This window comes from Globicephala melas, chromosome 14 (assembly GCF_963455315.2).
Source record: "Globicephala melas chromosome 14, mGloMel1.2, whole genome shotgun sequence".
Taxonomy (NCBI): domain Eukaryota; kingdom Metazoa; phylum Chordata; class Mammalia; order Artiodactyla; family Delphinidae; genus Globicephala; species Globicephala melas.
In genome coordinates, this window is record NC_083327.1 from 43,349,219 (window position 1) to 43,370,544 (window position 21,326).

Genomic DNA, 21,326 nt, shown 5'->3' on the forward strand with positions numbered 1-21,326 from the left:
TAAAAAAGCAATATATGTGAATGTACTTTGTAAAGTGTGAAGCAATACAGAAATATTAGTGGATTTTCTTATTTCCCTTCTTAAATTCAGCCTTCCATATTGGTAGTTTGGTTTTTTTTTTAAAGTTTTATAGACTTAGCTTGTAGCAAATATTGTATGTGAGTGTGGTAATTTTTGAAGCCATAGAAAGCTGTGCTCACCGTTATAACCTCTTATTGAACATGTAGGATAATTTCTACAGTGATTGGCTGGGATCAATTTCAAAATGATCACAAGATTCTCTAAGTCCCCTATTCAAGCCCTTTTCGCTGTTCCTCCCATCAAGAGATAGAGTCTATATTTTCATCTTTGAATCTGGGCTTTGCTGTATGATTTGCTTTGGCCAATGGGATATTAGAAAATATGACACAACAGAGACTTGAAAAAGGCACACTGGTGTTTGTGTTCTTTTGCTGTTGGGATCTTATGAACAAGTCCAGACCTGCTAGCCTGCTGGATGATGCCATATGGAGAAAGGCCTAAGGCATTTCAATCGTCCAGGCCACCCAGATGAGGCCCCATACATGTGAGTGGGTGACGCCATCCTAAACCTTCCAACCTCAACCAGGCCAGCCCATCAAAAAAGGATAAGGAATAAATGCTGTTTTCTTAAACAAGTAAGTTTTACAGTGGTTTGTTATGTAGCAAAAGCTAACTGATGCCTTGGCCTGAAGTGGTTGCCATATCTACAGAAATTTCCAGAAACTTCTCTTCAGTGACTTGTTTAGGGAATAACTATTCCTATGCTCAAAAGACCTCTAAGACTTTAAAACACTATATTTGTGTGCAGTTATCATGTTATCTGAAAAAAGTTACTCAACTAATGGAACCAAGGGACCAAGCAAATCCTTTAAGACTCAGAATCCCTAAAGATGACCCGGGAAGTAAACAGTAGTTTGGTTAAGTTTTTTAAAACCAATTGCAAACATGTTATCAGAGACCCCTTAGCTGACATTTTTCTTCAACTAAACCCTGACATTGACACTTTACGCCACCCTCCTCGCCCACTCCTCACTTACCCTTGTCCCTAGCATAGCAAAATTCTGAGCAGCTCCCTCCAGCCTATCTAAATTTTCTTATTTCTGAATTGTGGATGATCCTGACTGACATACATTAGTGAGTGTAAATAAGAAATCCTTTTTAACAAAACAAAGCCTAAAGTATCTATAATCAGATCATATTCAGAATTATATCACAAAGTTGTAAGATTTTCTGAGTAAATGCAATGCAATAAACATGCCCCAGTGATAACTCCATGAAAAACCAAGAAGAAAAATAATAAATCACGGAATCAACAAAATAAGAAGGAATGTGGAAATATGGTTATGTTAGGATATCAGGTCTAGAGCAATAGACTGAAAACATATTATTTTCCAAAGATGATATAATTTAGATTACACTAAAAAGAGACACATGGTGGGACTTTTTAATCACACACACACCAAAAAAAATTCTTTAAGTCACCTCAACAAAATCAAAAACAGGGAATAGACAAAGGTAGTAAAATACTGAGTACATGAGACAAAATTTCAACTGGATATGGAGATATAATATAATTAAATAAGGACACATAGTTACGACAGTACAGACTATTCCCCTTGCCCAATTAGCAACCATCAATATCAAATTTATCTGGATTAAGTTCCAGGAAAATGAGTCAAATAACAGTAATCAGGTTGTAATGGTGAATTAATAACCAGAGACCTATAACAGTAATAGAGGTCAATAAAGTTTTATTGTACCCTGTGGAATTGCATAAATTACTATGTCGTTCTAAAGTTTCATATCAAAAGTAACTCTATAATAACTGGACCACTGTATAAAAATATTTAGCCAGTATTTATTCAGCTCCTACTATGTGTAAATCGACCATTACAAGGAGTTTCTTTGTACAATTTGGGTTCCAAATGTTTATTTTGGTCCCGTTATTTTGAAGTTGGACCATATTTTATCCCCAAGCAGTACTATAAATGGTAAGCAGTTTCCCAAATCAGTTCACAGAAGCTCATTTATCCCCTTATGTACATTTAACTCTCATTAGTACTCCAGCTACCAGACAATGCATGACAGCATTTCAGTTGAATAAGAGATGCTGCGTTACATCCTCTGGTCTCACCTCTTCCCACAACCCAAACCACATCAAACTATCAAAGTTGCCATGAATATGCCATGTTTTAACACCTCCATCACTTTTGCACAGGCTATTTCTTTTATCTAAAATACTACCTCCAACAACCAATACCTTCACACACACACACACACACACACACACACACACACACACTTAACTGTCTTGCAATCTTCAAAATATACTTCAAGGCTAGACTCAAATATCATGCTGCCTCTGTGAAGCCTTAATGGCTCCCCAAAGCTGAGTCAGACAACTATCTCAACTGTTTTTTATAAATATGTATAAAATCATTCCATTATAGCCTCTAAGAAACTGACCGATAATTTATCTGTTTATGCATTTGTTTTCCACTAGACTGTGAGCTTCTCAACACATTCTATATGTTATTCTCCTTTATCGTCTCAAGGTTCAGCACAATACCTGGAAGTTAACAGGTTCATAATAAATGGTGAATAAAGAATAAATGGATGAATAAATGAATAACGGAAAGAAAACTGAAGTAAGGATCAGAGTGTCAAAATTATCCTTTCTGGTCTGCCACCAACTACCTGAGCAACCTAAGAGCAATAAGCCTTCTGAATCCAATTTCTTCTTCTGTTAAATAAGAGGGTTGGATTCAATCATCTAAAGTTCTCTCAAATGGTAGCAATAAAAAAGAAATAACATTATTTGAGCTCCTCCTAAATGTGAGACGTTGGCTCAGCGCTTTACACACACAGTAACACTAATCTTTACAACACTCTTTATAATAGTACCAGAAGTGGATACTATTTATACCCATTCTGTAGATAAGAAAAACAAGACTCAGTTTAAGTAACTTAAGGCTCCCATAGATAATGAGAATAAAGTTAGGATTCATGCCCAGGTCTGTCTGGCTCCAAAGCCCATAAGACACTGGTAACAGAGTATGCTGGCATCTTGTAGGCATATTGTAAGTGTTAAGATTATCTACCCATTTTTGCATACAAGTGGAGGATTATCTATCCACTTTCGTATACAAGATTTCCATGTCATCTAGGAATAATGATAATTCAGCCATTCTGTTCTGGGCTGCTAAGTGCATAAACCACACCAGTCATCACTGAAATCCACTTGAGATGCTGGCAATCAACTCTTCCCTACACCAAATTGAAGCTCACAGGATTTTCTCAATTCCCAGCCGAATAAAACCTCTACTAATACGTTTTATGAATGGTAAAACCTCATTAAAATGTTGATGTCATCAAAGAAGCGGGATATCTGTTTAGAGTCTCTCTGTAGTAGAGAGAAAAGATCCATCACTGAGCCCAAGGCGTAGTAAGTTTCTGAATAACAGTATTTCACTATATATATATACACATATATATATACATATATACACATATACACATATATATATATACATGCAAGTTATTATTTACACTGAGTCATTCTCTACTTTTTGGAAACAAAACAAAAGATATATGTTTTAAGAACAGGAAATATGACTTTTTCATATCCTATTATCAGCATACTATGAATTTAATGTGTAATTAGGTATTTATACCTAATCATACTTTGCTCTTTATGTTCATAAACTTAGTCCCCAAATCTCTTGAAACATGTAAAATATCTGTTCAGTATTCTTTTTCATTTGCTTTCACAATTACATGGGGTGGAAATTTTTGGAAAAATAACTACCAACATCTCTTCAGAAATTATCTCTGGAAACTGGGATTATGGGAAACTTTCACTCTTTATATTATTAATTTTTGGAATTATTTTAATTGCTACAAAGATCATGTATTGGTTTTGTAATTAGAAAAAAGCAAATATATAATCTCAATCTTTAATAATAGCCTCAACAAATTTTTATTACTTAAATTTTACTAGAAACAATTTTCACAATAAACCAGAATGTTTAGATTTAGTTTTACCCCCAGACGACTTAACAACTCTTAGCATTAAAAGATGAAGTCTGTTCAGATGTGCAGAGTATTATCTAATAACTGGCCTTGAATGAGTATCTAGGGATTGACAACATCTCACCAGAATGCCATGTAGTACTAAGTCACAAAATGCCTTTAATTTAAAATCACCTCAAAAGCATACTCAAACATTTGGCAGCGGGAGTACTATGAGCCCATGAGGGAAATGCTCTAATCCTTCAACATAAGGACCCCAGGTCATGTTCTTCATTTAAGCGTGCATCACCTCTTAATCTTGACAGCAAAATCCTCACCAAAATTTTGGCAAGCACACTGGGAATGATGCTGCCAAACAGGCCTCATTACTGATCAGTCTGGTTTCCTCTCTGCTGAAACATGAAGCTATCTAACAAAAACTGCTTGATGCAAATCACAAACAGATTTTCTCAGAATTTGGTTCTTTTGTTTATGAGCAGAAGGAAGAAGAATTACCATATAGTTACCTCTGTCTGCTGACCAACACTATATATCAGATGTTGGCAAACTATGGGTCAAATCTGGCTGTCCCCAACCCCCGCCTGTTTTTATACGGCCCACAAACTAAGAAATGTCTTTTAAATTGTTGCATAAAAATCAAAAGAAGAACCATGCTTCAGGACATGTGAAAATTATATATAATTCAAATTTCAGTGTCTATAAATTAAATGTTATTGGAACACAGCCCACTCATTTGTTTAGGTATTGTCTGTGGCTGCTTTTGTGTGACAACAAAGTTGAGTAATTTCATGGCCCTCTGTAGTGGGTTCAACAGAAACAAAATATTCATGTCAGCCTGGACCCTCACAGTGTGGTCTTATGCGGTAATAGGGTCTTAGTAGATCAAATTAAGTTAAGATGAGGTCATACAGGAATAGAGGAGACCCTAAGTCCAATGACTGGTGTCCTTATAAGAAGAAAAGACAAAGAAATACACGGAAGGAATCTCGTGGAGATAGAAACTGAGATTGGAGTGAGGCATTTACTAGCCCAGGAACACCAAGGATTGCCAGCAATGACCAGAAGCTCAAAAAGAGGCATGAATAGTTTCTTCCTCAGAGCCTCCAAACTGTAAGAGAATAAATTTCTGTTGTTTTCAAACACTAACAGAAATGAATTTCTGTTGTTTAGTGGTATGTTTAGTGGCAGCCTAGGAAACTAATATATCTGACCCTTTCCATAAAAATGTTGCTGATTCTTGGTACAGAAGATTGTGCCCTGGAAGAAAATTCCTACAGGCTAAGTTACCACAGGCCAACCACCGAGGACAAAACTGGGCTTAGAAAGGGCATAAAAGCACTTAGAGACAGCAGGGCAATTAGAAGAGAGGGCAGTTCTTATCACATATACTCGTATTATAGTTTTTCTTAATCCCAGAGAAGAAAAGAATACTAATCATTTATTTCAAGTGTTTATCACACACCTACGTCACAGTGCATGAATTTCAATAATGGTACCTCAACTTAAAAGTTCATGAGCACCTCATGGTTCTATTTTCTGTGAGCATAACAGGAAGTCAATGTTTTAGTGTGTGAGGCCAATGATCAAAGGTAGGGGTTAAGGGGAGGGGTCGGTTAGCTGACTCTCACTAAAGAATGATCCACTATAACTGTACTCAAATCGGGTGCAGTGAGAATGCCATCCCTTCCAGGTTCTAGGAAGCTCTGTTGCCATCACGACAGAGTCTGACAGCAGTACTTTAAAATCTTTAAACTCAGAAGCATTAAATAGGGACTTCCCTGGTGGTCCAGTGGGTAAGACTCCATGCTCCCAACGCAGGGATCCCAGGTTCGATCCCTAGTCAGGGAACTAGATCCCACGTGCATACACAACTAAGAGTTTGCATGTCGCTACTAAGAAGTCCACGTGCTGCAACTAAGAAGTCCGCATGACACAACTAAAAGATCACACATGCTGCAACTAAGACCCAGTGTAGCCAAAATAAATAAATAAATATATAAATAAATATTTTTAAAAACCTGGAATGTTGCAAAAAAAAGAAGCATTAAATAAATACATGTTGATTGATTTATTGAATATCCATTTCTATTTTTTTCCAGAATACCTTAACTGATTTATTTTACTATATTTTCTTTTCAATGTATATACAAAAAATGATATGTAAATAAGAAACTATGTCTATATAAGTCTAAGAAAGCTGTTTTGATATGCACACTTAAATGAAAAGCTAAGTAATGAGAATATTGTGTCAAAATTTAACTGGCAATTTTCTTTCAATCTTAATGGTACATAAAATAATGGTTCAGCTTATAACTAGTAGCATCTTAGATTCAGTGAACTAAGGTAAAAACACTCCCTGGTTTGTTACAAGAAATAAATGAGACAGTGTATGGGAGAATACCTGGCATGCAGCAATCATCCAACACATACTAATTGAATCTCATTCAGAATTGGCAGTCAGAGACTCTTAGAGATAGAAGTGACCTCAAAGGTCATTCTCCCGGAAAGGTTATTTCTTCTGCCAGTTACTCTGGTGCCAAGTGTGTCCACAGACCACTTCGAGGAGTCTCTCAAATGTAGCCATCACGACATCAACCCCCTGGCCACGTTTGCTTGGGGCAGAGCCTGGAGCAACTCCTAAACCAGGATAACCATCTGTCTCTAGGCTGGTGCTGACCTGATGCTAGAGCTCGGTACAACAGATGTGCTCTATGGGTAGTGACTGACTCTCTAGAAGATCCCCTGACTTGGGGCATTTGAGATGCATAGACTCAGCCAATAGTAGAGTGGAGAGAAATCCAGGGGACCCGCCAGACAGTGAAAGCTTTGAGCAAGAAGAAGTACAAAAAAGCAGTGCCCAACAGAAGACCTAAATAGACATTTTTCCAAAGAAGACATACAAATGGCCAATAGGCATGTGAAAAGATGCTGAACATCACCAACCAACCATCAGGGAAATGCAAATCAAACCCACAGTGAGATATCACCCCATGCTCATCAGAATGGCCATCATCAAAAGACCACAGATGACAGATGCTGGCAAAGATGTGGAAAAGGGAACCCCTGTACACTGCTGGTGGGAAGGCAAATTGGTGTAGCCACCATGGAAAACAGCATGGAGGCTCCTCAAAAAATCAAAAATAGAACTACCATATGATCCAGCAATCCCAATCCTGGGCATACATCCAAAGAAAAGGAAAACACTAATTCAAAAAGATACATGCACCCCAAGGCCCACAGCAGCACTATCCACAACAGGCAAGACATGGAAGCAACCCAAGCAACCATCAACAGATGAATGGATAAAGAAGATACGGTGCACGCGCACACGCGCGCACACACACACACACACACACACACGTATATGAGTGTATATACATATATATGCGTATGGAATATCACTCAGCCATAAAAAAGAATGAAATTCTGCCATCTGCAACAACATGGATGGACCTGGAGGGTATCACACCCAGTGAAGTAAATCAGATGGACAAAGACAAACACTTTACGTTATCACCTATATGTGGAATCCCAAAAAAATAAAACAAATAAATGAATATAGCAAAACAGAAACAGACTCACAGATACAGAGAACAAACAGGTGGTCACCAGTGGGGAGAGGGAAGGGGGAGGGGGAAGGTAGGGGGAGGGGGATGAAGAGGTACAAACTACTATGTATAAAACAAATAAGCTACAAGGATATATTGTACAGCACAGGGAATATAGCCAATATTTTACAATAACTTTAAATGGAATATTCATTTCTATTAATTGGTAATGTCTAAAGAAGATTCAGGTTCTTAGTGAACTTCTATCATACTTGATTACAAGAAATTCCATTACTGGTGCTCTACTGGATATAAAAACCCAGTATGAGGGTAATAAAATACTTCTTTCTCAATAATCACCTAATTATTGTGCAACTTGAATTTATTCAACTCAAGACTAAATTTGTATTCTCTTGGCCTAACTATTCAAATAAAGGATGAAACATACCTAGTGAAAGATGAAACATAATATATAATTGTAATATAAAAATACCCATGGTGATGGTTATGGAAGTCTGGTAACTCTGTGCCCAGGATACCAAACAACTCAAAAGGAAACTTAAATTTCAGTTAAGAAGCCAGTTATAATTTGCCTTGCATGCCAGAGAACTTCAAAGACCTTGCTGATTCTTATACCAACCATCATGATTTTTCAAATGGAGTAGCTGAAGGTTCAAATTTGGTTTGATGAACCCCTTGCTTCTCCTTGGCTAAGAAAGAAACAAAATTGCCAACGAGGCAAGTTACATGATGCAAATCTCTTCCAAATGTTCTTTGGCAGAGAAAACAGGGGTCAGCCAAAGAAGCATCAATTCCTCTGTGAAAAGCTGGGGCACTGGTATCCTGAGAGGGCTACTTCCACCTCCTGTCTGGGTACTAGATCCCAAGCGCTCTCATTCCAGGTATGGCTGCCTCATGAAACAGTGGAGGTTTACCTGACTGAGCTTGAGGGTTTCATGTGAGCAGCAATGAGAACAAGGAACAAATAGTAGAGATATTGAAGCTGACATGTAATTATTATAAACATTTTCGTTTTCAAAATGAAATACTTCTTTTTTAAAAAATAATAAATTTCCTAAAAAATAATAATAATAAATTTCCTGTCAAGAGGACCTGGACGAAAGACAGCAAAACAAAGAACAGAAATAGTATTTAATGTACTGGATCACTTTCTGCACCATGCTTTCCCAGGCTCGATTTCACCAGAGAAGAGCCACAGACACCAAAATTCAGAGCCAAAAAATTCTGTGAGACCCCTGTGTAGAGTGATATAAGAGTTTCACTAAAATACAATACTTCTTTAAGTCCCATCATTCGCTTGTGGGACACTCCACTTGGCTTCTGCATAACAGGTATCAAGGAAGGTTCATAGCTGACTCATTATCAAGGTAGGAGCCACCCCTAAAAACAAGGATGTCAGAATCCTCATCCTCACATACGGCTTCATGAAGACACCAAGACCCTCTCCAGTATTTGATGATTATCTCCACAAGCACTGCAAATTCAGGTACCTCCTGAACCAAGACAAACCATATTTTCTTTATTTTATTTTGTGATCTTTACCTCAACTGGCCTCCACTCTGGGCAACCTGGATCCCTTCATCTTTGATCCTTTCAGTCAGTGCCTTTCCTACCCTTTCTGTATTTAGAACAAGCCAGATTTTTATCATCTACTAAATCTATATTTGACTGGATCAACATTTAAATGGGCTGCCTACACTACACATTGCAAATTTTTATCGTTACATTTGATCTAATCTAATAGGCATAACGGTATTTTACTTAAGGCCCTGTGCTTAAAAATATAGAAAAATGATACAGAGGTAGTTAAATCTTTCAGAGTTCTTCTCCTTGTGATATGGAATTAGCAATACATACCTACTTATTCTAGAGAAACTGCTGGAGAATTTTGTATAATCAAGGGATACAATACATCAGGCTTCCTCCTGACTATCCACCTGAGAAATTGTTGGGATGCATCACTAAGCCAGAATCTACCCATTTACTTCCACTTAAGTATTTGATAAGAGAACTCTAGTATCGCTTTTATTTAGTGATATTTGCAGATTTATCCTAGTGTCAAAGCACTTGATGATAGAGTCATGCTGTACTGATAATTGCTGAAACTACGACTATGCTTTTGCAACCATAATAAATAAAAGACAAATGCTAAGCTTAATTATAATGTTTTTCAATTTTATGAATGTGATGACATTTTATAGCTTTATTTTATAGGTGAAGTTTGAGATTAATATTTAAGAAATTTTGCTGAGGTTTCACTTATGTGAGGACTTTAAAGAAATATTAGTTTAAAAATAAATCCCAGAGACTTCCCTGGTGGTCCAGTGGTCAAGACTCTGTGCTTCCAATGCAGTGGGCGCAGGTTCAATCCCTGGTTGGGGAACTAAGATCCCACATGCTGCGCGGCACAGCCCAAAATAAATAAATAAACAAATCCCCAAATTCTAGCAATGTAAGTATTACTCCAATTTAAGAAATTTTAACCTTATAAGAGTCTATTGTTCCAATTTCTTATGATTCAGAGACTTATGAGATTATTTTCTTCAGTCAGATTCATTATTCAACATGAAGGTACGTTTAAATTTGGGCTAGACATCAACCCTGCATCACATGATACTGGTGGCACTGCATAGCAAGAGCACAGTTTGAATGTGATGTCTAATCTTCCATGAAGTTCTAAGGTTCTTGCTCTGTAAGGGAAAGTGCACTTTTAAACGCAATTTCCAGGCCCTTGAGAGTACTTTTGCTGCTTATTTTCAGTGTGATCTAAGCAAAATCACTTCACCTTTCCAAACCTTGGTATCTTTCCCATCATTGAAATGGTACCAGTGCTTGCTTCACAGAGCCTAGACCCAAAACTAAGTTTATTTGATCGTAGAACTCCTAACTGCTACACCAAGCAGAATGAATGATGCTTCCTGCCTCCTGGTATACACACATTTCACATTTTGTAATCATGATGATGATGAAAATCACTGTGAGGATCATAATTGTTATAAATATGATCCTCTTTTAATATTTTTTTCAAAATTGGAGAAAAAAGCAAAAACTGCAAAAATAAAATTTGTATATGGATAACAAAATACTGCCCAAAGAAATTCAGGGCATAAATAAATTATTAATAGATTGCTGCTAACAAGATTTTTGATTAGCACTCAGGGAAAATAAAGAGCGAGAACCTGAAGATACTCATTACTCTACCTGGGCTTTCTATGAGAAGGGTGGGATTAAAAAAAATCTATTGCAGATTTTTCAAATTGTGGTTTTATTCTGACACCTCTCTGCTGGCTAAGCCTCAGATGAAGAGATGTGCAAGGAAGGAGGGCAAAATGCCGACTTATATTAAACAGCTCGGTTTTGTAGCATATTTCAGGAAAAGCACAGATTGAGAAAAGACAGTTATAAGAAAAGCAAAATGTGGAGATATAGCATTTGCTTAATCATGTAAAAGTCTAAACATTAACTAAAATTAACATTAATTAAGAAATATAATCCCACCTCCCTCATGAGAGCAGCTGGCTTACTGGAAGAAAAAGACAACTACCAATTCTACTACCTTCTAGCACCTTCTCTAGTCTCTAGTCAGCTTCTCTCAGAATTCCTTCAGGAATTCTGCCCAAGAGAGAAGTCAAGATATGGGTTCACTGCAAATCCTTACTTAAACGAGTACTTAATAACAGCTCTACTGATATATGTTTGCTTATTTCCCTTTTACTTCAAAATCTCTTCTGAGGTTTTCCCTGATTCCCCCTTATTCCAAGAAGAAAAAGAACCCCCGCATTTATCGAGGACTTACTAAGTGCTGGCTCCCAGGCTATATAACATGTATTATATACACATGTAATAACATGTATATATAATACATGTATTATATATACATGCAATAACAAGTATTTTACATACATGTAACAACATGTATTATCTCAAAACATTTCTCTTATCTCCTGCCTATTTTCATTCAAATCCCAACAGAAAACCTCTCACACAGTACATCTTAAAACAACAATAATACATTACCCTAAAAACTCATTAAGATATGAATTTTTATCCATATCTTGCAAAGGGCTCAGAGAACCTCAGTCAACTGTCTAAGGTCACAACATAGCTACCAAGTGTTTGAACCTGAAATTGAACCTATGTCCTCAAATACCGCAGTCCCACTACACCACGGCTGCTTCACCCCAAGAGTGGCACACTCTCTAAAGACAAGTATTAATTTTAAAGACAGCCAAAAGCACAGTGAATAAAATTATATTTTGAAAGTTAATTGAACATTTTTTCATGTACCTAGAAGGTGTTAGTATTATTAAAGTCAGTGATCAAAGTGGTATACAGTTTATAGTAATAAAAATTATCATCATAAAACACAGTTATAAAATACTGAGGCAGAGTTTCTTGTGTGGCTTGTGAGGCCTGACCCAAAGAGGAATGTTCCCCAAACTGATTTAAAGATTGGCACTTGTCTGATGGGTGTTCTGACAAAGTGATCATTTCAAAGGATAGCTGCTTGTTCCTATGAGTGCTGATACAATGACAATGAAAATCAATGTTCTCAACTTCCTATTGTACCCCATGTATACTACACTATAATAATCATATGTGATATATAATATAGATAATGTAAATATAAATAATATATAATGTAATATATATATTCATACAGTGACATAAACTACATCTTAATATATTTTATGAAATCATCCTGAAGACTCATTAAGGACTTAAAAAAGAATTAAGTTGAAAGATACGGACATAACAACATAAGTAGACGTTTGCCTATCTGGTGTCAAATAATGTTTTACTGTTTTCTACCATTAAATTGAATGAATCAAGTGAAAATCGAATTCTTTTCAAAAAAGTAGTGATGAAGTCTAAAGTCTAAAATATAACAATTCTGTCTTGCTTATTATGGGATACTCTCAAGAAACCACAATTATCATAACATGGATTTTGTAAATTCAAAAGTTGCAGATAGTTTTTGCCATCGAGTGAAAAGAATATAAAACAAATACAGGGGGAAATATTACCTGTTTTAGGCAATTAATGGACACTGTGTAGTTTAAATTCACTAAAAGTAGTTAGGACATTTAAAGTATGGTGGGGGAAAAAAAAAGACAGGAGATCCAGCCAAGGAAATTAAGTGTTAGTGTGAGAAAATGAAATGTTACAGACATGAAAAAATATTTTCATCAGGAAGGAAAAACTGGTCTTGTCTACATAATCAGGAGGAAATGTCTATGATTTACCAGTTGCTGTTTTCTCTTCTCTCCCTCTTAGGGGGTTTTTGCCTCTTCTGGTGCAATGGTTCTTGTGGTTGGGTCAAACATACGAGACTGGAAAAGGACATGAGAAGTTCAAAGTCAGGACTCTCTCTTTGACAAAAAGGGAGATCAGTCCACCATCTCCTTGAAATCTGCTCCTTTTTCACCCCTAAGAAGAGAAGCCGGTGGAGAACTGGCTTCCTAAATTGTTTTAAATTATGAAATACCTTGAAGAAGAAGTTCTTCAACCTTCTCTCTATAAAGAATATTTAATGGGGCTATACTAACAACTTGTAATTACTAGTTCTTTGCCAGGAGGTGGATGAAACAATTACAGGGAGGAGTTTAATAAATTGTCCCTCAATGACCCAAACTACTCCTCTGCCTGGAGATTATGGGGACAGATTATAAAGTATTTTGGAAGTCAGGAAAGGAGGGTTAGATCCCAGGCAGCTGAAAGTCAGTTTTTGATCAAGGGAGTTAGAGGGGAGATATTTGTGGCATAGAATGTCCTAGAGAGGGGAGAAACTACCTAGGAGGTAATTCAGGCAGAACGCATCGAAAACCTTGATTTCAATTTTAGCACTGGCTGAGAAAATACCAAAGTTGTTTGAAAGGAAAAAATCAACATAATTTGACAAAGCTGATCCATGGGGTGTTCTGAGCTGTAATAAATCATACGATGAGAATTCCAGTACTTTCCTTACTACTGAATTATTTTTATATCTTGTAAAGTCTAACAAATGGTAATTTTAAAGAGAGAAAAGGTAACATAAGGAAAAATGTGTCCAAGATGTGAAAGAGAGATGTGGAGATGGAAAGAAAAGTTTATGAGCTGGCCAAACAGGCAAAGCTTCAGGCTTTGTTTTAGTTTGTTTTAGTTTTTAATTCTTTTTGTTTGTCTTTTTTTTAATTGATGTAATTGCCATATTAGCATTGTATTAGTTTGTGTACAATGTAAGGATTTAATATATGTATATATTGTGTAGAGTGGCCACTGAAACCTAAAGGGGGTCCTATATCTGGTTCTATTCTTAGCCTGGAAAGTGAGGGAGAAAAATGAGTCCAAAATGTCTCCAAGAAAGCTAAAGAAATCCTTTCAGAATGTGATGCTGGTTTGGGTGGGAAAATGATAACCTGAGTTTGAGGGAGTGGTGAGAAATAGACACACAGCAATGCCCAGTAAGGAGACAGCAGAAAATACAGATCTGGAATTTGGGGTAGCAGTTAGGACAGGTATTTCTGATTTTAATGTCACTGGCATAAAAGTAGTATTTGAAGCAATGAGAACAAAACTCGAAATCAATTAGAAACACAGCATGATTATTCTTTTATTAAGTATTAAGGTGGAATAGGAGTGGGAAAAGGCTACACAAGGGCAGAGACAGCAGGATGGGACAGTGAGAAAGTCCCTGTTTGTCCCCGCCGACCACAAGACACTGGCTGGTCTGAGCAGCTATAGTTAGGACTTGAAGCAAATTATTTAACTCTCTTATCATTGGGAATTAACTTAATTGATGACTTAATTTACTGTGGGTATTAAATGAAACATATGTAAAATTGCTTTAAATTTTAAAACCTACAACCACAATGTAAATCAAATTCCAACTGCAGACTTAATGGAAGAATGTCCCATTGTCATCACCCCTACATTCTCTGCTGTGATTTTCTTTCTTTGCAGGAATACTTACAGTCTTCCTACAGTGGTCCTGCACCTTCTCATCTCTGATCTCACCTTCCATCTCATATCTTGATTTCCTTCCCAACTGTAACTTCCTCTTTCTAGTTCTACACTCTGTTTTACCTACATTCCAATGGCTTCACTCTGCCCTCAGCCAGACTCACACTTCTGCCTCCAGAAAAGATAGAGGTGAGATCTGAGTGCAACTTAACCATGTTTTTATTTAATTACACCAATATCTGATTTGCAATAACTATATTCTGGATAGAGTTACTAAGGATGTTTCCAGGTTCAAGAATCTTATCTGTCAGATTTTGTGTGCGTGTGCGTGTGTGATTTTCTGAATGCTAATTCTCATTTTATGGACGTGGCCCTAAATACTTCTCTCACAATGCATAAATGAAGTTGAATGCCTTTTGGTTAATTTCTAGTGTCTCTTGGGCATTTTTGTAACCTCCAGGAGAACTGGAAACAGCCAGTAAAATTCTTACTTTAAGACAGCATGGTATCCAGGGAAACAGTGCCACAAGCTTTGGAAACACCAAGAGCTGGATTCAGAACCCAACCCAGCCCAGACCACTTAAAAGCAGCAAAAAATTGAACATGTTATGTAACCTCTGCAGGACTTGATTTGTGAAGACATAGGAAGCAATGGTTTCTACCTTATAAAATTACTCTGCGGATTCAGAGTAATCCTATCTCTGAATCCGCGGAGACAGGATTCTGCGGAGCTATCGTAGGCAAAGCACTATCACCCAGTGCTTGGTATAAAGTAGGTGCTTAATAAATATCGGTTGAAAAAATGAATGTCATCATCCTTCCCAATCATCCCATCAGAAAGCCTAACAGAGTGCTAAAGGCACTGAAATGTCCATCAGACTGGAGGGGGCCTTAATGAAGTCTGGTTTAGCAGCAGCTTAATAAAAACTTGTCAATTTATTGGCTGCAACAAGTGATTTCTAAAGGTTAACATATCCTTTTTTAAAAACTCCATTATCATTTGGAATAAAGATAAATGTTTGATATGATTTTATACTTTAATTTCTTGAGCCATAGAATAGTTCAAGTATCTCAGGGATTTAATCTACTTTTTAATATCAGAAAGTATTTATGACTTTATTTTTATTTTTTTATAAATTTATTTTGGGCTGTGCTTGGTCTTCATTGCTGCTTGCAGGCTTTCTCTAGTTGTGGCGAGCGGGGGCTACTCTTCGTTGTGGTGTGCAGGCTTCTCATTGCGGTGGCTTCTCTTGTTGTGGAGCACGGGCTCTAGGTGCACGGGCTTCAGTAGTTGCGGCACGCCGGCTCCGTAGTTGTGGCTTGCGGGCTCTAGAGCGCAGGCTCAGTAGTTGTGGCTCACGGGCTTAGCTGCTCCACGGCATGTGGGATATTCCCAGACCAGGAATCGAACCTATGTCCCCTGCATTGGCAGGCAGATTCTTAACCACTGCACCACCAGGGAAGCCCCATGACTTTCAAATAACAATGAAAAATGAACCTTTGCATGGTTCCTATTATGTCACACTGAAAATTCAACTTTTTTTCCATGTGAATTTTCTACTCTCATTTCTGGCTGACTAGTTAGATAACTCTATAAGACTAGGAACCATATCCTTTTAATGTAAACTTTGATTGTTTTTCTTTATTTACTTGCCTGTTACCTCTGGAAACAAAGATGGGAAGGGAATTATCTCCCTCTCCCAACTCAGCTCTTTCAAAAGCTGATACGGAAAGTTTTCAGCCTGTCCCTTAGAGGGTAAATACTGCAAATTCTAGAAAATGCTACTGTAGATAAGCTTTGATTCAAAATTTCTGGAGAAAACTTTTTCTTTAAAATTTTGGGGGTTTTCCTGCTTTTTTTTTTTAACCTTTCTCTAATCTAGAGTGTATCTTACCCTTTGGGACTTTTTCAAATATATAAACTCTTGCTAAGTCGATCAATACGCCTGAAGAGCAGTAATTAAAAATATACTCAAGCTTCTAGTGGTTTTGTAGTAATCACCTAAGTATCCGGAGGGGATCTAACATTCCAGAAGCTTCATTCCTATTCTAGGTATTAGTCCTTGAGCCTTCAGATCAGATAATCAGTGACTCTGATGTTTCCTAACCATGAAAGAATCTTTAATTTGAGTGCAATTGGATAGTTAATAAAGAACACTAAAGCAAGTTTAAAGTTAAAATTTCAGTACATGGTACCAATTAAAAAATTAATAAAGCTCCTACTATGACAGCCCACTTTGCTGTTACAACCACTTGAGATTTTATTAGATTCCTAAAATCAGATAGCCCTCAACACACAATGGTTAACACACTAGTTGAATTTCACTTCCCAAATCTTGCTGAACATCAATTTCCAAATCTATAAAATGGGGATAATGATTCAAGTCCATGGGTTTGTTGTAAGGGTGAAACACAAGCCTAGCACAGGCTCACATGGTGCAGTGCCTAGCACCCAGTAGGTTCTCTTCCCTTTTCCATTCTATTTATACATATCTGTACAAAATCATACAGGATTAACTGAAATGGAGTTTATAAAAGAAGACCTAGTTTACTCTATATTTTTGTGCAGATATTGACTGTATAGGCATAATACAAATTGGATAGCAACATTATTCATAATAGCCAAGAGGTGGAAACAACCTAAATGTCCATCAACAGATGAATGGATAAAGAAGATGTGGTACGTTTATATAATGGAATACTACTCAACCATAAAAAAGAACAAAATAATGCCATTTGCAACAATATGGATGCAACTACAGATGATCATACTAAGTGAAGTCAGTCAGAAAGAGAAAGACAGGGACTTCCCTAGTGGTGCAGTGGCTAAGAATCCGCCTGCCAATGCAGGAGACATGGGTTCAATCCCTGGTCCGGGAAGATCCCACATGCCATGGAGTAACTAAGTCTGTGCGCCACAACTACTGAGCCTGCGTGCCACAACTACTGAAGCCCGTGTGCCTAGAGCCCGTCTCTTGAGCTTCACAACAAGAGAAGCCACCGCAATGAGAAGCCCGTGCATCGCAATGAAGAGTAGCCCCCCACTTGCCGCAACTAGAGAAAGCCCGCGTGCAGCAACAAAGACCCAAAACAGCCAAAAATAAATAAATTTTTAAAAAAAGAAAGACAAATACCATATGATATCACTTATATGTGGAATCTTAAAATATGACACAAATGAACCTATCTATGAAACAGAATCAGGGACACAGCGAATAGCCTGGTGGTTGCCAAGGGGGTGGGGGATTGGTGAGGGTCGGACTGGGAGTTTGGGATTAGCAGATGCAAACTGGTATATATAGAATGGATAAACAGCAAGGTCCTACTGTATAGCACAGTAAACTATATTCAATATCCTGTGATAAACCATAATGGAAAAGAATATGAAAAAGAATGCATATATATGCATAACTGAGTCACTTTGCTGTACAGCAGTAAGTAACACAACACTGTAAATCAACTATACTTCAATTTTAAAAAACTGGGTATAGGCTGGGAAAGTGAATAGCTGGTAATCTTAAAGAGGATTGTAATAGATACTATTTTTCACTTAAGAATTTATTTGAGAGAGAAACTCTGATATACTGGCTAAGCATCATTGGGATTTATCAACCTCAAATGGGTGCTCATTATTGCTCTAAAATCTTACTATGCCCAAAAGTCTCAATCCTATGCTTCCCCATTATTATTCCATACCTTCTATAATATAATCACACCCCGACTTCTCTTCCTCGCCCTTAGCTGATGAATTTCAAAGGCAAGTAGAAACCATCAGGAGGGAGTTCTCTCATCTTCCAGCCATGTCAATCTTGACCATCCTCTTCTTCCCCTGTTACAGGAAAGGAGTAGAGTCTTTCAAAAGTCAGTATCTCAGCATGTGCCCTACATCTCCATTCCCTCCTGCATTCTTAGGGACCTCATTCCATTCACTATTCTTTTTCTCTCTTATATCTGTAACATTTTCCTTTCTACTGGATTAATTTCCAGAGTAGTTAACTTTGCTCTAATATCTTCCATCCAAGACAACACAAACCCAAACAAAAAACATTACACCTTCCCTTTCCAGCTACTTCCCTGTCTCTCTACACCCTCTACCCAGCCAAGCTTCATGACGAAGGGACTATTTATGCTGTCATCTTCTTCACCTCCCATTTACTCTTTAACACACTAAATCTGCATTCCACTCTCACCATAGGATAAAAACTGCTCTGCAGCCCATAACTAGTAACTTCTGTATTCTGTATACAGAATGCTGTTCTATAACCAGCAACAGCCAATGGAAACTTTTCAGTCTTTATTTGACTTCTCAACAGCATTTGACAAAACTAACCACTCCTTCTTGAGACACTGTCTTCACTGATTTTCCAGACAGGCATTGTCCTGGTTTTCTGTCTCCTCCTTGGAGGTTCCTTCTCAGTTTTCTTTGCCAGCTAGCCTTCTTTTCTACCCAACCTCTCTCTTTTTTTCTATTCACTGATTTTTATTTTACTTTATTACTTTATGTTTTATTATGTTATACTTTATTAAGGTATAATTGACAAATATCTGCCCAGCCTCTTAAGGCAGAAGGTATTTAGAGTTATTTAGGTATTTAGGTATTTCTGCACTCTCTCTGTATACTTTCATGACTTGGCTTCAGAAAATAATGACATCTGGAATGATCATATATCTATATTTGCATTCCAAATCAGTCTTTGAGCTCCAGACTCCTACACCTGCACATTTAACTTTTCTACTAGAACATTTTATAGGCACCCAAAAATATGGCCAAACCAATCTCTTGACATTCCCCCCAAACCCATTTGAACTCTTCCCTCCTCAGGGGCTTTCCTCCATCTGAATACAATTTTCCACCACTTTACCTGGTTAATGCTTACTTATCCTTTAGGTTTCCTCTTAAAATGTCACTCCTTTAAAAGGCCCTCTGAAACCCTCTTAACTAAATTAGACCATCTTATAGCACCCTACATTTCCCTTCAGAACACATATGATTATTTATAATGACTTATCTATTTGTGATCTTTTTGTTCAACTCTGATTTCTCCTTCTCTTGCTAGGTTAGGTGCACCTGACCGATTCCCTCACCTCCTCAAATCTGCTCAAAGTTTATCTTCTCAGTGAGGCCTTCCCTGACCTCCTATATAGAATTTCAACCCTGCACTCATATCCCCCTAACTTTGCCCCCACCCCAACACTTACGTACTACTAGTATTCCATATAATCTGCTTACTTACATTTATGAAAGTTTGTTTTCTCCCTACTCTAGAATGTAAGCTCCATAAAGATTTCTTGTCTCTTTTGTTCACTGATATGTTCCATATACCTAGCACATGATAGGAAATCAATAAATACCTGTTGAATGAATGACGGGCTGTGTTTGCTTTGCTCCACACTGTATTCCACATTAATCAATTTCTGTGGAATTAAAGTTCAGGTAATATAAAACCTAAGATGAAAAACGGAGCACCACACCATTAACACAGTGTGATCTTGTACTTTGTGAATGAATGAATGTTGAATGAATGCTTTCAAATGAAAAAGGTATATTTAATTTGGAATCTAGAACGTGGCCCGCATCTTTGTTATTGTTTTTTTGTTTGTTTGCTTTCTTCTAAGCACACAGTTAATCCCATTCTTTGTACTCTTTCTTCATATTCTAAGAAATTTTAAGAGATAATAACGCGAAGTGGAAGTTACATGAGAGGACAGACATGTTCATCCTCTTCCCTGGTGTCAACTGATGTCTAGCCCCTTCCTAGTACTTAGCAGGAGCCGAAGAAATAATTTAGTTATGAATAACCAACCTATCCAACGAATCTGTGCCATCAAGGGAAGGTTAGTGAGCGCCGGGAGCAGTGGAAGAAGCCGGAGATGTGGAATCATCAAGGGGGTGAGCTCTATCCCTGGCTCTACCAACTGACATTATCTGGCAACTTCCCCGGGACTGTTTCTTCATCTGGTAAGAGACTAGATGAAACTAGATAATCCAATTCACCTAAAGCAACCTACTAAAATGCAAACTCCTAGGGAATTCCTTGGCGGTCCAGTGGTTAGGGCTCCAGGCTTCCACTACAGGGAAGTGGTTCAATCCCTGGTTGGGGAACTAAGATCCTGCGAGCCACGCGGCCAGAAAAAGAAAGTAAGCTCCTGGAGGCCAAAGATTGCATTGCATCTCTCTTGTTCACTGATGGGAAAACAAGGCCTTGAGGGATACAGCAGGCCCTCGAGGAATTTGTGGAACTATCTAAAAATTCCCTTCTACTGCTAACATTTTAAGGAAAAAATAACTTTGAGGTATCCTAAATAAATCATTCTTTTTCTAGAGAAAACCATATACAGATTGTCATCCTCTTAGAAATACCCTAGTGCGTGGTGAAAAGAGAATAAATGACTGTTTCCTCCTGGTGAGATGGCTACAGGCATTTACCAGTTTTACATTTTCACTATGACCACTTGGGTTCTTTAGTCATATATATATATATATATATATATAATCATATTTATATACTTAGAACTTGATTTGAAACCTTTAGTTCGGGGTGTAAGAACACCGAACTCCTGAGGAACTATGTACTTACACTGTACAACTTCCTACTGGTTCCAGTCTTGTTTGGAGGTCCTTCTCAGTCGTTATGTAGTTTCCGAGACAGAGTGACCTCTTCCCATTTCCCAGCCCCTTCCTTCCTCACCTCCGCCTTCACCCGCCTCGCGCATTCGCAGCTTCCCCCCGGCTGGCCCGACGCCGGGAGAGTTTGAGGAGAG

The 21,326-nt window shown here is 37.6% G+C and overlaps 1 long non-coding RNA gene across 1 annotated transcript in view; it reads right to left on the reverse strand.

Moving 5' to 3' along the window:
- Window positions 1–21,321, reverse strand: part of LOC132593398 (uncharacterized) — an 83,396-nt gene extending 62,075 nt beyond the window's left edge. Inside the window, exons 1-3 of the long non-coding RNA XR_009558848.1 lie at window positions 21,143–21,321; window positions 18,261–18,393; window positions 12,869–12,955 (exon numbers count right to left, since the gene is read on the reverse strand). This is a non-coding gene — a long non-coding RNA (uncharacterized lncRNA). The remainder of the gene's footprint in view (window positions 1–12,868; window positions 12,956–18,260; window positions 18,394–21,142) is intronic.
- Window positions 21,322–21,326: the final 5 nt, after the last annotated feature.